Source organism: Kogia breviceps, chromosome 19, assembly GCF_026419965.1.
Source record: "Kogia breviceps isolate mKogBre1 chromosome 19, mKogBre1 haplotype 1, whole genome shotgun sequence".
Lineage (NCBI taxonomy): Eukaryota > Metazoa > Chordata > Mammalia > Artiodactyla > Physeteridae > Kogia > Kogia breviceps.
Window position 1 is genome coordinate 41787443 of NC_081328.1, and position 19114 is coordinate 41806556.

The window sequence follows — 19114 nt, forward strand, 5'->3', positions numbered from 1 at the left end:
GAAAGGTTCTGGACAAATTAACACATGTCTTGTATTTTTCAAATCCCAGTTCTCTCTGCTTCTAACCATTTCCATCCAATACTGAAGTGCCACTACTGAAATTTACATCCTGCCACCTCCTGTCCCCTACCCTGGTGCTTAGGTCTCTCTGCTTTCCGCTTGCTGGGCACAGCTAGCCTGAATCAGCCTGGCTGAAAAACCTGACAGGTTTTCCTGAGTTCAAGGAAGTCCTCCCTTCCTTTCAACTGTCTTCAATGCCTTCCCTCCTCTGCTGCTTTAGCAATTTCACTATTGGAGATTCACTTTTTAGCTTAATACGGTTTGTTCCCATTAAAATGCACGTCCTCGGGCTTCCCTGGTGGCGCAGTGGTTGAGAGTCCGCCTGCCGATGCAGGGGACGCGGGTTCGTGCCCCGGTCCGGGAAGATCCCACATGCCGCGGAGCGGCTGGGCCCGTGAGCCATGGCCGCTGCGCCTGCGCGTCCGGAGCCTGTGCTCCGCAACGGGAGAGGCCACGACAGTGAGAGAGGCCCGAGTACCGCAAAAAAAAAAAAACCAAAACAAACAAACAAAAAAACACATCCTCTTGTGAGCAGGCACTCGCTGTCTGAACAATTATCTCTGATTTAGTACTAGAGGTGTTTTCCGCTTTTCCCCATTTGGGCAGGGGAAAGGAGAGAGAGAGAGCGTGAGAGGACTTGCCTGAGGCTGGAGAAGGGAAGATATGGGCTGCAGAATAAACAAGCTCACCACTCTCCTGATTCAACGAGTCTATCCTAGGTGAGTCCAGGTGCCTGTCTGGAAGCCTGGGCCATTCTTATTTCATCTCGGAGAAACAGCAGCTATTTTTCCTCTTTTCCCCTCTCTCCCAAGTTCAAATGTATTTATTTACACCTTTCAGTCTTGAGATAATTGTACCTTCACATGCAATTGTAAGGATTCGTACAGAGAAATCCCATGTGCCCTTTGCTCAGTTCTCCCCAACGGTAACATCTTGCAAAACCGTACAGGAATATCACAACCAGGATACGGACATTGCTACGGGCAAGACACTGAACATCTCCATCACCCCGAGGATCTTCATGTTGTTATTTCATAGCCACATCGACTTCCCTTTCCACCTTACTCTCTCTTTAATGGGTGTCAACCACTATTCTGTATTCATCTCTATAATTTTGTCATTTCAAGAATGTTATATAAATGGAGTCATACAGTGTGTAACCTTTGGGGATTGGCTTTTTTTCACTGAGCATAATTCTCTGGAGATTCATCTAGGCTGTTGTGTGTATCAGTAGTTCATTCCTTTCGATTGCCTAGTATTTCATGGTAGGATATGCCACAGTTTAACCATTTCCCTTTGAAGAACAACTAGGTGGTTTCCAGTTTGGGGCTATTATAATGAAAGTTGCTATGAACATTGGTGTATACGTTTTTGTGTGAATATGTCTTCATTTCTCTATGCAAAGAAGCTGGGACTAATTCTTCCAAAATGATTTTTTAAATTACATGTATACAATATACATTATTTACATTGGATATATTATTTATATTATGCAATTATTTTGGAAGAATTTTAGATTTACAAGGAAAGTTGCAAGGATAATATAAACAGTTCCCTTATACCCCTCATTCAATTTCCCCTAATAGTAACACCTTCCATTACCATGATACATTGTCACAACAAAGAAATGACATTGGTACACTACTATTAATTAAACTCCAGACTTTATTTGGATTTCACCAGGTTTTCCCCTAATATCCTTCTTTCTGTTTCAGGAGCCAATCTTGGATCCCATACTGCATTTAGTCATGGTTTAGTTTTATGGTTTTTGCACTAAGGCCTCAGGGATGTGGCAGAAAGCTACTGTGGAGGTGAGGTGGGGAGGTGAGAGAGGCTTCAGAAAAAACTATGGTATAATTTACATCCGGTAAAATTCAGGCTTTATGGTGTACACGTCTTTGAGTCTTGATAAATGCACACGATCATGTAATCATCACCACAATCATGACACAGAACATTTCCATCACCCCCCAAAATCCCCACCTGCCCCTTCCTAGGCAACCGTTCCCCCATCTTCAGCCCAGACAATCACTGATCTATCCCTACAATTTTGCCTTTTCCAGAAAGTCACATAAATAGACTCACACAACATGTAGTATTTTGGGGGTCTGTCTTCTTTCACTTAGTAAGATGCACTTGAGATTCATTCATGTTGTTGCATGAATCAAAACTTCATTTTAGGACTTCCCTGGCGGTCCAGTGGTGAAGACTTCACCTTCCAACACAAGGGGTGCGGGTTCGATCCCTGGTCGGGGAGCTAAGATCCCACACGCCTCGCCGCCAAAAAACCAAAAACATAAAAGAGAAGCAATATTGTAACAAATTCAATAAAGACTTTAAAACTGGTCCACATCCAAAAAAATCTTTTTTAAAAAAAAGACTTCATTTCTTTTTACTGCTGAGTATAGGTATCCCATTGCATGGATATGCCAGTTTGTTTATCCATTTACCAGTTGAAAGATGTTTGGGGGGCTTTTTGATGATTATGAATAACGTCTCTATAAACATTCATGCACAGGTTTTTGTATGTATATAATTTTCATTTCCCTTGGGTATATACCTATGAGTTGGATCGCTGGGTTGTACGGTGAGCGTATGTTTAGCTTCATAAGAAACTGACAAATTGTTTTCAAAAGTGGCTGTACCATTTTGCATTTCCAAAAAGCAATGCATGTGAGTTCCAGTTGCTTCACTCAGCCAGGCTTTTGTATTGTCAGGTTATTATTATTGTTGTTGTTGTTATTTTAGCCATTCTTTTTGGTGTGAGTCAAGAATTTTATAGTCCTTCTTTCTGTCTCTGCTGCCCCCCTCTCCCTGCCATGGGTGCCAGAGAGGAGGGGGTGTGGTCACAATCCAGAGAATGCAATTATTTTGGAAGAATTTTAGATTTACAGAAAAGTTGCAAGGATAATATAAACAGTTCCCAGAGCCAGAGAAACAGAGGACTGGCTCTCAGAATTCCCCTGGACACTAGAAAGTTCAGGACTGCAGTTTTTAGGAAGGCATGACTATCAGCAAGTATGTCAAGGAGAATCAGGACAAGGGCTAAGGTGGGAGGGGCACTAGGGCACAAGGCTGGCAGTGAAGGGCCTGGGGGCATCAGTACAGAGTGGCAGGACCTGGAAGACCTAGCCTGTCCACTCAGGGCTTGCTGGTAGAGGGAAAGGGTCTCCTGGGGCCCAGGGTGGGCCCCGCGGTCTCAGCACCCTCCCACTTCCCTCCAAGCCTCCCAGCCATTTCCTACAGAGAGAACTGAAATCTCCTGGGATCCCAACCGGCTTGAGAGGGAGATGGAGGGAGCCTGGGAACCAGAAGCCTGGCTTGGGGCCCAGTTGTGTGACACCTGAATCTTGGGGAAGGTGGCTGAGGGGCCAGGCCACTGGAGCCTCCCAGGACAGCTGGGGACAGGGAGGGGCAGCTCAAGTTTCATCACTGCTTGGTGTGTTACCTGGGCCCTGACTGGGCAACAGAATAATGCCAGGTCCTGGCCCCTGAGGGGTGATACCTTTCACCAAGAAACTGCCGTCCTTGCACGCTCCACAGGGACTACTCAGGCCCCGACCTTGGGTCCTGTGGCCTAGAAGTAAAGAGACCAGATTTAAGTCAGGTCCCAGGACATGAGCCTAGAGACTCCGCTCTGGAGGGGATATGTGGGGTGTATACGTGCATCTGTGCCACATGTGTCTGCAGCATGCAGAGAGTGTCGTGCGGGGGATGAGTAGCCTCCAAATATTTGCTTTCAGTTTATTAGCTGTGTGACCTTGGACAAGCAACTTAACCTCTTTGGGTCTAGGTTTCCCTAACTTTTGACTCAAAGGTTTGGTGATTTTCAAATTTCACTGAATATCACCGTCACCGGGGATTTAAAAAATAAACTACAGGTTTCTGGGCCCCACCACAGACTGACTGACTCTGCATCTCTGGGTGTTTAACAGGTTCCTCAGGTGGGTTTTTCTGTGGCCAGCGAGGCACTGATATCTCTAGAAGCACAACCCAGTAGTCCAGTAAGTTCAGCCTTGGGCAGCCTCTGTCAGAAAAAAAAGAAAGAAAGAAAGAAAATGGTCATGAAGAACCTAGGGGCAGGACGGGAATAAAGATGCAGACCTACTAGAGAATGGACTTGAGGACACGGGGAGGGGGAAGGGTAAGCTGGGACGAAGTGAGAGAGTGGCATGGACATACATACACTACCAAACGTAAAATAGATAGCTAGTGGGAAGCAGCCACATAGCACAGGGAGATCAGCTCGGTGCTTTGTGACCACCTAGAGGGGTGGGATAGGGAGGGTGGGAGGGAGACGCAAGAGGGAGGGGATATGGGGATATACGTATACGTATAGCTGGTTCACTTTGTTATAAAGTGGAAACTAACACACCATTGTAAAGCAATTATACTCCAATAAAGACGTTTAAAAAAAAAAAAAAAAAAAAGAAGTTAGGGAGGCCGGTCCAGAGAGAGAGAAAGAAGAGCCAGAGAAGGGGAGCCAATCAGAGACCAGGAAGGAGGAGGAGCCAGAGAAGGGGAGCCAATCAGAGACCAGGATGGAAGAGGAGCCAGAGGCGGAGCCAGTCAGGAGAAGCAGATGCTTCAGGACTGGGTTTTGATGGGGAAGGAAGATTTAGTCTGGATAGAGAGACTGCTGGGCTGGGAGCCCAGGAAGAGAAGTTTCTGAGAAGAGAAGCCAAAGTAGTTTGGCTGTTACTGTCTGGGTGTGGCTTCTCGCATCAGGAGACAGTAAGAAGGGGACCACCTTTGGGTTTCAGGAGGAGAAGGACAGGGAAGGGGGACAAGGGGGCACCTTCCTTGTCTGCTTGGAGACTCTGAGCAAGTCTAGGAGAAGCTGCCTCTGCCTGGAAGGACATTATAAACCCTGCAAACCCCGAATAGCTCCTGGGGCATAAATGGCTGCTTGGACCCTGGCCAGTCCACCCCCTCTGTACCTGACTTGGTTTGGAGGACCCAAGAGTCCTGGTTTGCTGCTTCCTGGCTTTGTGACTATGGGCAAGTCCCTCAAGCTTTCCGACTCTGTTGCCTCATGTAAAATGAGGATAATAATTAGAACTGCCCTATCCATCATGGCATTACTGCGGGCATCATCTATGATGAGGGAGGTAGCAGTGCTGTGGGACCGGCAGCATGGAGAGGGCACTGTTGGAAGCCCGGGAAGGAAAGGACTGGCCTCACTCGTCTGCCCCATCGTTGGAATGTCCGTGTTTAAAATAAAATCACACAGGCCAACTCCTTGTAAGTTGTTATACAGTTACAGATCACCTCCCCTTTGATGCTCCACTTTCAGGGGTAACAATTACTATATGAATTTGGTGGGATGCTTCCACACTTAAAAAGATTTGGGCCCAAGGAAAATACACAGTATTTTGTGAGTGTGTGTGTATGTGTGTGGTTCATTTCACATAAAGAGTGTCACAATGTCGTATCATTCAGCAAAATGCTTCTTTTAACTCAAAATTTTATGTCTGAGATCTAATTAGGTCATCCTTTTATCCGACGTGTAGCATTTCACTGCGTTTCTCTCCCACATGCTGTTTGGCCTGATCTCAGAGCTTTCTTGTGCCTTTTCTTGTCTCAGGGCAGCCAGATGGGCTGCCTTTAGCCAAGCCCAAGCAGGGTCAGTAAGAAGCCGGAGGCTGTCGAGGAAGCCTGAGGGTGAGTCGTCACCTCCAAGCCTGGAGAGAGCGTCCTCTGTGCCTGACCCTGCTGGTTCACCACAGCCAGCGGGAAAGGAGAAAGAGAGTGAGCCCGAGAGAGAGAGAGAGAGAGAGAGAGAGAGAGAGAGAGAGAGAGAGAGAGAGAGGAAGAGAGAGGGAGGGAAATAGAGCTGAGGCCCCTGCTGCCAGAGAACACCTTGGGTGGCCATCCTCTCGTGGCAACAGCACTGCCCCCTACCCCTTCAGACGAAGGTCAGGGACCTTTGTCCGGAATCAGGGCAGGGGACATACTTTGCAAGGCCCAGTGCAAAATAAAAATGCAGGACACCTGTTTAAAAAGTATGAAGATTGCATTGAGCCAAAGGCAGCCTCCCTCTAAGTGTGGAGCCCTGTGTGACCCTATGAAAGTGCTGCCTGAAACCGTCCCCCGGGGTGTTGGGAAGAGGGAAATTACTGTCATTTCTGAAGTGCTCGAGGACTTTGAGCAGGATCACACTGAACCATGGAGGTCACTGCTCCGAACAGGTAGGGAAGAAGCTCTGATTTGCCGGAACAAATAGACGCCTCAACAAAAAAGAGGCCTCCATCCCTGGGATGGAGGCTGGGGAGCAGAGAGGGGGCCGAGCCAGCTGGTAAGTCAGAAGGTCTGGGCACAGATCCTCCCTCCATCCCTGTTGCGCTGAATGACTGTGGGTTTGTTGCTCAGCTTCTCTGTGCCTCAGTTTCTCTATCTGTGATATGGTGTCTATTAGGCAGGATTGCTTTGAGGCTTAATCCTAAAACTCTATGGAGAGCCTTAGAAGAGTGCCCGGCATGTGGTGAGTGCTTAGTCAGTGTTAGGTATTCTTTCCTAGAAAAACAGAATTGGGGGTGGGGTGAGCAAAGACAGAGGGAGCCCTGGATCTGGAGTGAGGAGCCCTGGGTTCCGCCCTCAGCTCTACTACTGACCACTGCTGACCAAAGGCAGGCCACCCTCCCTTCTGAGTCTCAGTAAAATCCAAAGGGTGTGTGTGTGTGGGCGGGGGGTGACGTGTCCCTTCCAGCGTTATCATTCTGTTTCCAAGGGAGCCTACCCCTCCCTCTCATTGGCTTATTCAGTTATTTATTTTTCTCCTAGATTTAAGAAGTTCTTCCTCTTCTCTGACTGCACATCTTTCTGCTTTGGTTAAAGTCCATTTCTCCTTGTTCTGCCCTTCGTGTGAAAACAACTGGCCAGTGACCCATTTTATAGACTAAGAAACTGAGGCACATGAGCCATCTGCTCTCCAGATGGAATAATCCCAGTCCCTGTCATTGATTTCTCCTTTCATTGGCCCTTCACTGTATCCCCTCCCCAGGAACCTCCACCTCGTCCCACATTTAGAGATGCACACAGGTCGCTCCTGTGAGCCAGGCACCGAGCTACATCCCTCCCTGCGTCTTCCTGTTCAGTCCCTCATCTGTAAGGAAGCAGATCTTGTTCTCATGTTGACAGCTAGAGAAGCAGGCTCCTGGAGCCTGGACTGAGAGGGTCCTTTGTGGATGACTTCTAAGACCCCCTAATGCTGTGAGGCTGAGCCCCCGTCCTGTGGGGCCCATCCTCCCCTGGAGAAAGTCTTGCCCTCAGCAGTCATGATGGAAGTTGTCCCTGCTAAACCCACCCTTTGGGCATGCGCAGCTCTGGGCATGCCGGCTGCAGCTGCGGCCCCCTCGCTGCCACGCAGGAAGACCCACGAGAATGCAGACACCTGTGAGGGACCTTGTCGGGGGCAATCCTCAAATCCGGGCTTCTCTCCACAAACCAGGTCAGGGCCCTCATCAGCTCCAGCACTATTACAATGCAGTGTGAATATTTATTTGTGGGGATTATTTAATGTACATCTCCCCCTAAAATACAACTCTTGGTTGTATTGGGTCGGGGGGCTTGGCTCGTTCACAGATGCCTGCCACGCTGCCTGGCACGTGGAAGTGCTCAGTAAGTGTTCCGCGGGTGAGCAAACGATCCACTGTAATTTCTTTAAAGTAAACTTCCGGTAAATGTTGGCTTTTTACTCTTACAAATTCCTAGAGGCACAGCTCTGACAGGATCACTACGCCCTCGTGCCAGTTTAGAAAAGCGCTGTTTCTGTATCACGTTGTGATGATACATTCATTCGGTCAATACGTACTGAGCACCTACTGTGAGCCAGGGCCCCGGGGAGAGAGCAGGAAACTAGCCAATGTCCCGGACCACATGGAGGTCACATCCTAGTGGGGAGACTTTTCAAAAGCAAACACCACTCACGGCTACACAATAGGGTTGGGCAATGCTTTATGCTATGGAGAAAAAGAAAACTGGGAAAGGAGACAGGAGAGAGGTGGGGTGGATGGGGTCCTATTTTAGACCGAAGGGTCCATGAATCCCTGCAGAAGAGCCGGTATTTGAATGAAAGCTGCCACTGAGAGTGAATCAGGGGAGTTGGAGCATCCCAGGTGGCCAGCAGGATTCAAAAAGAATTCCTTGAAGTCTCAGGCTCCTGGATGAGCCAGTGGGGACACACTCTGCTTTGCCATCAAAGTGAATTAGAAACTCATCCTCCTCAGAGCCTGTGCCAGAGTCATCCAGGCAGCAGTGGCCTCTTTCAAAGAAAAGAGTTTACCTAAAAGGAGGGCGGCATGGCATCCCGATGAGGACCGGGGGCTTTAGAGTTTTAAGCAGAAACATGTTGAAATCCCAGCTCCAACAAGATTAAGTTTCAGGTCTTAGTCACCCTGTGCCTCGATTTCTTCATCTGTGAATGGGGCCAACAATAGTGCCCCCCCCCCACCACAGGGGTGCTTGTTCAGAGAACTAACCTGTGTAAAGCGCTTAGCATTCTCTTGGCTCCCAATGAGGCTCTTCTCACTCATTCATTCCCCAATTCTCCCACCTACTAGTTGCCAGGTACTAGATCCTAGGGTACCCAGAAGAGAGACACCTGAGCTGTCCAAAGGTTGGAACAGAGGGAACATCCATCCAAGAGGCAGAGCCCTGGGCTCTAGGCTGCCATTCCTACCCGAATGAACTTGGCCACGTTGCTTTGTCTCATTGGGCCTTAGTTTCCCCGACTGTTGATGGAGGGATCCACTTGGCAATCAGTAGGTAGTCAGTGCCACCTCCAAGGACCCACCACGTTGGCCAAGGGCCCTCATGGGGACGTGGAGGGAGCAGCCTGTGCAGGGGGCAGAGGGTCCAAACATACCTTCAGAGGAATAGGGCATATAGGGCATGTTCAGCAGCATTGACGGTGTCGGGAATTTCGAGGGAGGCTCCCGAAGGAGAAAGCCACCTGGGGAGGTAGCCAGGGGGGTCAGATTGAGGAGGAGGACCTCAAGGGGGAGAAGGGACTTGTCTCATTTCTTCCCAAGTCCTGTTTTCCCTTCTGGTTCTGGGAGTACTTATCAAGCTTATTTGGGGGCTCCCATACTTTGGGCATGCCCTCTCCTCCTTTCCAGCCCCCCTCTCCTCGGACTGCCTCATTCCCTGGTACTGTCCCCTTCTAATTCCTCCTCCTTCCCCGCACATCAAAACTTACCCATCCTGTGTACCTCTCCCTCGGGGCTATGGGGAACTAGGCTCTAAATAGTGTTCATTCACTTATTCAAAAATCTTTCCATGAGTTTTGTGCCAAGAACTCTTTGGGCACTGATAACATAGTAGTGAACAAAATAAACAAAACCCCTGCCCTCTGGGAGCTTGCATTCTAAAACGTTAAGGGATAATAATGATTTAGTGCAGCATCTTGTTAAAATTCGGTCTCATTCAGTAGCTCTGGGGTGGGGCCTGAGAGTGGACCACAATTTGAGTGGCAAGGGTTTATGTGTTATCCCTTGCAGGGGGATTAAAATCTGGAAGAGAACTCCCTGAGATGAAATGATGGCGTTCTCCCTGGAAGAGAATTCCCTTATCCAAAGGAATGGCTATCGAATTGTGGATCCCTGGATTTGTGTAAGTGGTGGTAGGCAGGTACCTGAGGACATATGGCGGCCATTGGCCTGACCTTATGGGTGGCTGCTTTCTTTGCCTGTATAAAAGACTGGCTCAGCTTTCCAGCTCTGGCTCTTTAGCTCCGCACTTGCTCTTGTTCAGCCAGGCTGTGGGTGAGAACATCTGGAAGGGATTCCCTGTAACTGGAGGGAATTTCCAGGCAAATGAGGCTCTGTCACCCTAGCTGGGAACACCCACCCCTGCCATCTGCTCCAGACATCATTACAGAGTCTGTGTGAGAGGAATCCGGCCGTTTCCAGCTCCTCCAAGGGAACATGCGTGTCCTGCCTGGGGCACATCCGCAGACTGCCCCTGCTGCTGCGGCGGCTCTGCTGCGAGCCTGGGTTCCTGAGCGCACAAAGCCGGTCCCTTTCCTTTCTCCCTTTCTCTTCAGGGAGGTAAGGTGCCTTGGAATTCCAGAGATGCTCTGAGTGTCTTTCCAAGAATAGTGATGGAGGGAGAGGCTGCCCTGGTTGTCAGAAGCAGTGCCATCAGGCCAGAATTTTCTCATCCTCACGAGGCAACGTTTGTCCGATACCCTCTGTGCTCTGCCTTATGCGACACCTTGGTAATACCCACTTCTGTGTGCAGGTAGCCCTGTGTACCAGGGGCTTTACAGCTTGACCTCATTTGATCTGCTAGAAGCTCTGTGAAACTGTTCTTATTCTTACCTTCCTCCAGATAGGGATGTGGCAGCTCAAAGAGATCAGGTTACCCACAGGAAGTGGCAGAGCCAAGATGTGAACCTAAAGTCATCCAATACCAAGGCCCAGTGTTAACCCCTCGGCCATATTTCCTCCCTACATGCTCTTCTGAGAGCAGGTGCTGGCCAAGAGGGACAGCAGGGCTGGGTGGGAACTCATCGAGCTGAAGGTCTTGCCTCTCCCTCTCCTCCAGCCCCACAGGCAACTGCTTGCCCAGGGCTATGGGCGGCTGTATCCGCCATGTTTGTCACATGCATCTGCACCAGACGGGGGGTGCACTTGTTTATGAGAGTGACAAATGAATGTCATCAAGCCTGGGGGTTACTCAGCATCAGAGATGGATCTCCAATTGTGACAGCCTCATTAATAGCACGTATTAGAGCAGACCGCCTAACCCAAACCAGGAGGCCCAGGTACGCATTCGGGAACTCCCAGGGGACTCCAGGGAAGCTTGCTCAGTCACAGGGCAGCAGGGTGGGGGAAGCCAGGGCTTGTGTTCTGCTCTCATAGAGGGGGGCTGAGACTGCAGTGTCTCTACCCTCCATCCCCAAGCCCCACTGCCATCAGAGGATATGGGGGGGGGGTGAGTACCATATTGATGCTAAAGTTGTTATTTCATTATATTCCCCTCCCACCAGCACCGTCTTTCACTCCTTCCTCCTAGCATGGATGCCTGTGGCCCGGGAGCCCTGTGCTGAGCCGGCAGGTGGATTAACAAGGCTTGATATGTAGAACTTGTGCCCAGCCACGGTGAAACAGAACCTCCTGCCCCTCCCAGCTGGCTGGGACCATAAGACTAAACAGGCAACACAATCGCTCTGTCTTCACCTGCTCCGCTGCCCTCTTTGTCTGCTGTGCCCTCAGCTTTAAACCCGAGCCGGGCAAGTGTGATCAGGGAGAGAGGGCTCCGTGACCACGATTGGCCAGAGATTAGGGGCCCCTGAGGAAAGGCCTTTGTTTCTGTATTTTGGTTTCACAGCTTGGGGAGATTGGAGATAGAGTGCATTCCCTTGAGCAGGCTGGCTGTGAAGGCTCTATAAAAGCCAGGCAGTGCTCTTGCCTATAAATGGAGGACAGACATTGTCATTTTATGGGGCTGAATCATCTCCCCTGTGGGGGAGGGAAAAGAAGACAGACCTAACCTCCCACCTCCGAATGAGGCAGCTGTTGGGGTAGGGAACAGGGTCTCAGAGATGCTTGGAGATGGGTCCTGGCAGTGGAATGGCTGTGTGTCTCCAGGCCGGTGAGGCACTTCCCTGGGCCTCAGATCCCAGAGGGAGGAAGGAGGGAGTGATTTCGGAAGATGAGGGTACCGAGTGTTGGTGAGAGACATAAGAGTGACTGGGGAGGTAGCTGCAGGTTGGAGGGATGAAAGAAGGGGGACAGGGAGGTAGGTGGCAGGAGAGACAGGACAGGCTCAAGTGTGCTGTTCGCAGAGACTGGAGGGCCCCCTTCCACTGGCCTCCTCCTCTATTCCTGCTTCTTCCTTGTAGCCTGGGGGCTGCCGTGCTGAGTTGGCAGACGGGTTGAGTATAGGACTTGTGCCAACCACTGTGAAATGGACCCCACAGACCTCCAAAATCCTGCCCATCTCCCTGTCCCTCCAGCCCTCCCCCACCCCACAAGGGGGGCTACTCAACCTCCATCTGCAGGGTTGCCCCCTCCCCAGGCTTTGCTTCTGACCCTATTCCCAGATTGAGGGTTAGAGGGTCCATAGATTCAAAATCAAGTCACCTCTTACCTTCTTTTTTCCATTGAAATCTGACCTTCATCCTGGGCCTGGTTCCAGGCATGGGTTTGGATCCCAGCTCTACAGCCTTTAGGTCTACAACTACCTTCTGCCCTGAGTCCCATCTCCCTCTTTTGTAAAATGATCATAATAATTATGCCTCCCTCCTAGGGCTCTTGGACGATTAAATGAGAAAACCAGAGGTCCCACAGCAAAATGCCCAGACATGGTAGGAGTTCCTCTCCCTCACCTCTCCAGATCAGCTCCTTGGGTTATGAGGCTAAATGGGCTTGTTTACAAAGGCCTGGCCAGGCAGCACACAGCTAAGGTGCACGGAGAAGTTCCCCGCTGCCACTCTCAGCAATAAGGGTGAGGGCGTGCCAGGAGCTGTCACTTATTGACTGCTGTAGACAGCCAGACCCATGCCCTGCAAAACTGTAATCCTCATATCAACCTCTCAAGGAGGGTTTTATTATCTCTGCTTTAGAGATGAGGAAACAGAAGTTCTATCTTCTTAAATACCCTGCCCAGGTCCCAGGGCTAGTGAGAGGTGGAGCCTGAATTCGAATCCATCCCACATTTGCAAGCTGGCTGAGCTCTCTCCAGTCACCTCACTCTGTGAGACAGTGTCACTCAAGCCATGGGTGGCTGAAGGCTGATAGGACCAGGTGAGGAACACCACCGCTAGAAGCAAAGTACCCCAATGTCAAGGCCAGGGCTGTGAGGAATGCTCAGGTGAGCAGAGACCAGGAGCAGGGCAAAGGGCCCTCGGGACCCAAGATCAGATCCTGGACTGGATCAGAAAACAGGCAGACAGAAACGCAAGCAAAACAACACCTGGGTACACAGCCTTGACTGTGGGAGCAGAGGAGCATGGAGAGGCCTCCATGGTGGGCTGTGGTGGTCAGCGGGTGCTCAGGGCGGGGAGCTTATGCGATTCCTTCTAGACAACACATTTGTCCAATCTGACAGTGGCCAGCAGGAAAAACTATTTAATCTACAAAAGCCCAGTGTATAGATATGACCGACCAATGTTTCAGGGAGCCCCCAATCTCTTCGTGTTTCCAAACAAAGCTATTTCTCCCAGAATCCCACAAAATGGCCCGGCACTTGGCAGACTCGCCCAAGGTCAAAGACACTATTCCAGGTATGAATTTGATTGTTAAGCAGGTGGCCCTCGTAGAGGCTCAGAAATCAAGGTGAGAAAAACTCCCTGGTTGTTATTACTCAGTACAGCCTGGGAGGAAGAAAGGGCTCTTTGTGGAGCAATGAAAGGGATCCAGATAGAGGCAAGCCCCTGCCCTCCCGAGCAGAAATCATTTTTTCCATCACCAGTTTCTGCTTTGCACGGCCCAGGCCCAACCTCATTGTTCCCCTGCATTCCGCCAGAGGCAAGAAGAATACAGTTGGATACATTGCTTTCTCAGTGCAAGTGCAGGTATTTCTACACAAGGACCTGAATGTAGATCTATTCCAGCCATCTAAATATTATTTAGAAATATTTTGACAAATAATTTCTTTAAAGGTACTGTTTATCTTTTTTTTTTTTTTTTTCTCCTCCAGGGAAGTGTATAATTCTCCACCACAATTTGCATTATAAAGCCACAACAACATTGGATTGAAATGCAGCAGTGGAGGCCTGGTAGGCAGAGATGGCATGCGTGCCTGACAAGAGCATAAATCCAGGTGGCCACCAGCACGGCCCGCCCCCTCCCCGGTCGTTCTCCTCCCACTCTGTCCACACTTACCCTCTGTCCTCCTCCTCTGTCTGTCTCAGCACCAGGGCTATGGTGGTGAGTCAAGGAGACCTCTTTCCATGCCGGGGGGAGGGGGCGGGGGGGGCAGGATACTTGATAAGGATGTTTCTAGGAGCGCTGGGTGGCAGGTGGCATAAGGCTAATGGGACCAGTTGAGGATCACCAATTTGGAAAGGGAAGTACCCAGATAGTCAAGGCCAGGGCTGCAAGGCATAAAAGAGGCATCTCAACTCTTTGAGGGCTTATGTTCTAGCTAAGTAGGTAAGACGAGCTTTTCCGTGTGTCACCGAGGCTGTGGCCTCCGTGCAGAAGGCAGTGACAGTAAGAGTTGGGCTCTTGTTGGGCGAGCTGGTAAAACACACAGCTGCCCTGCCGCGGTGGGTGGGTCCAGTAGTGGGTAGCTCGTCCCCTAGGTGGCTGGCGTCTACACCCTCCTTTTCTATGGATGTAGGCCATTCTCCCATCTGTGCCTCTTGAATCTGAGCTTTCCTTAGTGATTTGCTTGACCTGTAAAAAGGTGGCAGAAACGACACTCAGGATTTCTAACCAAGATACCAAGAATCTTGCAGCTCCTGCCTGAGCCTCTAGGGACTTGGAGCCTTAAGCCTCTGTGTTGGACCAGTTTCCCTGAGGCTGCCATGCGGTGAGGAAGTCCAAGGTGCCACGTGGAGAGACTGAGCAGGGAGAGGGAGATAGGTTCCAGCTCCTAGCCATCGGGGTCACCTGCACTGCAGCCATGAACACCCTGGAGCAGCGATGAACCACTCCCTCTGTGCCCTGTCCAACTGTCTAAATTCCTGACCCACAGAATTGCGAGACATGATAACAATAAATTGTTTCTTCAAGCCCCTGAATTTTGGGATTGTGTGTCATGCATCAATAAATAAGAACCTGGGCAGGGGGTATGTGTAAGTGCCAAGTATGTCTGTCGACCCAACCATCCCTCTTTAAGACAGTACCCAGGACTTCCCTAGTGCTCCAGTGGCTAAGACTCTGCATTCCCAATGCAGGGGCCCAGGTTCCATCCCTGGTCAGGGAACTAGATCCCACGTGCCACAACTAAAAAAAGATCCTGTGCGCCACAACTAAGACCCGGTGCAGCCAAGTAAATAAATAAATAAAATAGTTTTAAAATTAAAAAAAAAAAAAAAAAAGACAGTACCCATCTCCTCTGCTCCCCCAGACCTCCACCGCCATGGCCCTCATAAGCCTTGGAACTCCCATCCCCAGGACCAATCCTGATTCCTACCAAATTTCCTTCTAGAAGCCCAGTCTGAGAATTAATTTGCTGCTTGGGGAAGAGGTAGGAAACACTGGGGGAATGGCAAAGATTCCGTGTGGTCTGTCTCGAGGGTAGTCCTGATGCCCTGGCCGGTGGGAGGAGAAACAATGTGAGTCTTGTGTGCACAGTGGCTATGTGATTCCTCGATGGAAATTATTCCTCAGATGAAAGCTCGCTCTTGCCTCCCCTCCAGAACTCCTGTCCAGTGTTTCCAGCCCTCAGCTGGACTCTCCTCAGCACCTCCTTCAAGTCCCTCAGATCCAGCACATCCCAAACCAGAGCTTTCTCTAAACGCACCCTTAAGGCTATTTCCCGCCCTGCCCCATTTCTGGAGGGGAGCACACGTCACTGGACCCATCCAGGTGTGGGCAGCCAGATCTCCAGGGACAGGACCTGCCCAGTGAGAGCTGAGGCCAGCAAGAGTTTTCTCAAATGGCTGGAAGTTGGTTCTAGGGACCCCAAGGCAGGGGTGGAGGGGGAGGCTTCTGGCTATGGGCCAGAGTGGGAAGACCTGTGGCTAAGGAACTGGGCAGAAGTCAAGCCAAGGTCATAGGGTTCCTCCTGGAGAGGAAAGGGGTCCTGAGGCTGTGTCCTGGGGGCTGGGAGATGCCCACAGGAAGCTAACAAGGCCGTCTCCAGTCTTAGAATCCATCTGTCTCTTCGGTCTCCTTCCCTCCCACTCTGCTTCTGGAGCAGCCATCAGGAAACGCCGTGGTTTCCTACTTTCAGGGTTCCTCACAGCCCTCCTGTCCTTTCCACCCCCCTGTCAGACCCTGGTTCAGCTTGTCATTGCCTCATCCCTCGCTCTGGTCTCCCTCTGGTCCCCTGCCCTCCCCACTCCCCCTCCAGCCCAGCCATCCCCCCCCTCCAAGTCACTCTTCTGAAGCTCCATCTCCTCACAGCACCCCTCTGCCAAAGACCTCCAGTCGCTTCTGACTGCCTGTGGCCTGAAGCCCCTCGGTGGCCCAGTGGTCTCAGAGCCTTGACCCCTGCCTGTCCTTCAAAGGGTCCCCAGCATGAGCTCCTGGCTTCTGCTGCTCTGGCCTCCCTCTGGGGCCCCTGACCCCCTCTGTGCGGTAGCCCCCTGCCTTTGCAGACCCTAAGCCTGCCGGGTCTTCAGGCCTGCGGTCCGGTCTGGTACCCAGGTTCCCTGCACCCCCATGGCTGTTGAACACTTGGAGCTGGCTAGTGCGATTAAGGAACTAAATTTTTAATTTCATTTACATCAGTTTAAGGTTTAAAAACGGATAGTGGATTCAGTTATTGGAAAACTTGTAAGTATGTTTGGAACAATTTGGGTATGTGAACCTGCTTTTTTAACTGTATATTTAACGAAATCCAAACGCAGATCTAATATATCCAGTGAAATACACTTGTGTCTGAATTGAGCATCTACAATGAGATGTGCTGTAAGTGTAATATACACGTTGGACTTTGAAGACTTTGTACAAAATTTTAAAAGTATAAACTATCTCAATGTTTAAAATTGATTCCAAATGAGATGATCATATTTAGGGTATACTGAGTGGATACAGAGAGCAAAGAGAACAAAGTCTTTGGTTTCATCTTTTTTTTTAACTTTTAAACTGTGGCTACTAGAAAACTTAAAATTATTTATGTGGCTTGAAGTCTATTTCTGTCCGGCAGCACTTCTGTAAGCCGCTGATCTAGCACTTGATTGACAGTTCAGCCCCTCCCACTCTTATCCTCCCCTACAACCTCAGGCTCAAATGCCAGCGCCCTTGGGTTTATGGATGGCCCATACCTGGCATGCTGATCTCAGTAGGACACACACGTTTGCAAAGAACATGCGTGCATTCGTGAGGTTGTGTGCACATGTGTCCCTACCCACATGTATGTGTGTGTATGTGTGCATCCAGACCTCTCCACGTTTTCAGTGTGTAAACACCCGGGAGGGCCCCCTGCATGAAGGCTTTCTCAGGTCAGTGTCTGGATGGGAGCTCAGTGCCCGTGGGGAGGTGATATGGGGACAGGGCCTTGGGCGTGAAGCCTCCGGCTGCTTGTCCACCCCCGGGGGATGCTGGAACAGACAGCATTTCCTTGGCAAGCTGATGAGGATGTCATGTACGAGAGAACCAGCAGGCGCCCTGAAATCAAGATAGATGACAGCTCCTTCTCACCCCTCGCCAATGAAGCCCGTCACTCTATCACTGGAGAGGGAATTAAATTGATCTGGCACAGTTTGCTGTTCCCAAAGCCAATTTGGTCATTGCTGTGTAGTGCGTTATGCACTTCTGGGTGGTGTCTAATTGATCATTTGGTTTACAGATAAATTTCCAAGGTACAGCTTGTGGCGCTCACCACACCGTAGGAAACCAGGAGGATGTCCTTGTTCCTTTTCTAAAGATATGAAACAACCCCACCCTCCATCATCCATTTATCCACCAATCCATTCACCCTCTGAGTCATTCAGTTATTCAGCCAATACATATGGAGCACCCACTGTGTAGTGGGCAATGTGTAAAATATAAAGAACTGTGAGGTAAGAGTCTGGAAAACCAGATTCCAACACCAGCCCTTGGGTAGGTCTCTCTGCTCTTTAAGCCTCAGTTCTCCTTTGTAAAATGAGGGGGTTGGACTAAAGATCTCAAGGTGCCTTCCAGCTCTGGCACGTCAGGGCTCAGGGCCGATTTTCTGGGCAGAGATTTCTCACTTCCAGGTAGAGGTCCTCTCCTAGAGCCCAGGGGCCGTGTTGACACTATAATGGGATGAGGGGGACACAGAAGGATGCCAGGGTCATGGGCATCACTAACCCCCACAGGCTGAAAGCCTGATTTACAAGAATGGGGGGACCCGGAAATATAGAGGGTTTAGCTCAAGGGGGTATTTATGTGTTTGGTTGTTGTACCTCAGAGGTTCGCAGGCACCAGGCAGAGTAGCAGTGGCTTAGTCTGTCTGGGCTGCTATAACCAAGATACTACCTTCTGGGTGACTTAAACAACAAACATTTATTTCTCAGTTTTGGAGGCTGGGAAGTCCAGGATCAAGTTACCAGAAAATTCTGTGTCACAGACGATGGTCTTCTTGCTGTGTCCTCACTTGGTGGAAGGAGTGAGGGAGCTCTCTGAAGTCTCTTTGATAGGGGCACTAATCTCATTCAGGAGGGTTCCACCCTCATGACCTAATCACCTCCCAGAAGCCCCACCTCCTAATACCACCACACTGGGGATTCGGTTTCAACACGTGAATTTTGCCGGGGAGGACTCATACATTCAGTCTAGAGCAAGCAGACCCTGGCATTAGTATTTTGGAGACCGTGGCTTGTCTTGTAACGTGCCTTAGCCCCTGGAGCACGTAGGGTTGCTGGAAGCCCTTTCTGGTTCCTAACCACTTCCGCAGGCAGCCTGTGTCTTTGGGCAATTCCAAGGCTCCCCTTTCTTGCACCAAATAAGTTTTCACCATTTCCTGCCCTGTGTTCCCTGCTTCCCTTCCACCCTGGGCTGGTTTGGTTTCAGGGTCTGCTTCTCAGGGCTCCACATGTTGGCCGGAAAGCCCAGCCCTGGCGCTCTGAGGCATCTCGTCCAGCTGGCTGACCCCGGCTCCCAGGACCCATTCCAAGCCCTCCTAGGAATGCTTTGCCTCAGCCTGGCTGATTGGTGCAGATTAACGGAGATGTGCTGATCTGGTTACTGAGGGCGCTAAATTTCCACCGCGAAAGTCAGACAAAGCAGAAGCTTTCTCAGATCCCCGTCTGCGTCCCATCAGTCTTCCTAATGAAGGTGCCTGATTGCAGGCTGGGTTTTAGGAGGGCCGAAGCAGAGGCACAAGGACGGGGAGACGGGAGATTTGTCGCTGAGCTTTGCCTGCTGTGATCCGGCCTGCAAAGAGCAATTTCCCCGGGCTCCTCCTCCAACATTCAAAACCTGTCAGAAAACCCCTAAACCAAAACCACAACGATGATGGCATGTTG